Source organism: Puntigrus tetrazona, chromosome 5 (assembly GCF_018831695.1).
Source record: "Puntigrus tetrazona isolate hp1 chromosome 5, ASM1883169v1, whole genome shotgun sequence".
NCBI classification, from domain to species: domain Eukaryota; kingdom Metazoa; phylum Chordata; class Actinopteri; order Cypriniformes; family Cyprinidae; genus Puntigrus; species Puntigrus tetrazona.
The window spans coordinates 16,389,924-16,390,477 of NC_056703.1; positions in this window are offsets into that span (position 1 = coordinate 16,389,924).

Below are 554 nucleotides of genomic sequence, written 5' to 3' on the forward strand. Positions count from 1 at the left end.
CTTCCAGCTGTTTGCCAGCAAAGATCAACCTCTGCTGGTCAGGGGGAATGCCTTCTTTGTCCTGGATCTTGGCTTTGACATTCTCAATGGTGTCACTTGGCTCGACTTCAAGGGTGATGGTCTTACCAGTGAGTGTTTTGACAAAGATCTGCATCTATATATATATATGAAAAAAAAATTAACCATGTATTACTTGATTTAAAACAATATGTGAACATTCAATTACAACAAAATGAAAGCAGATATCATAGATGAATGCTTCAAGATTTTTTTGAAATACCAAACAAAGAAAATCACACTTGTTTGAGACAGACCTATGCTCTAGCGAGGATAAGTATTTAATTGCACCTCACTTTTGTTAGTCATACGGAAAAGCTTGAAGGCAGCTCTGTCAACTACAAATGGTAATACAAATTCGGAGCAGAACTAAAATTTCGTTCTTGGGGTGGGGTGGTCTTACATATCAATTTATCACGGTTTACTATTTAGTACACTTAGTACACTAAGTCTTAATTAATACATTCGGCTTGTATTTTTCTTCACTTAAATATAAA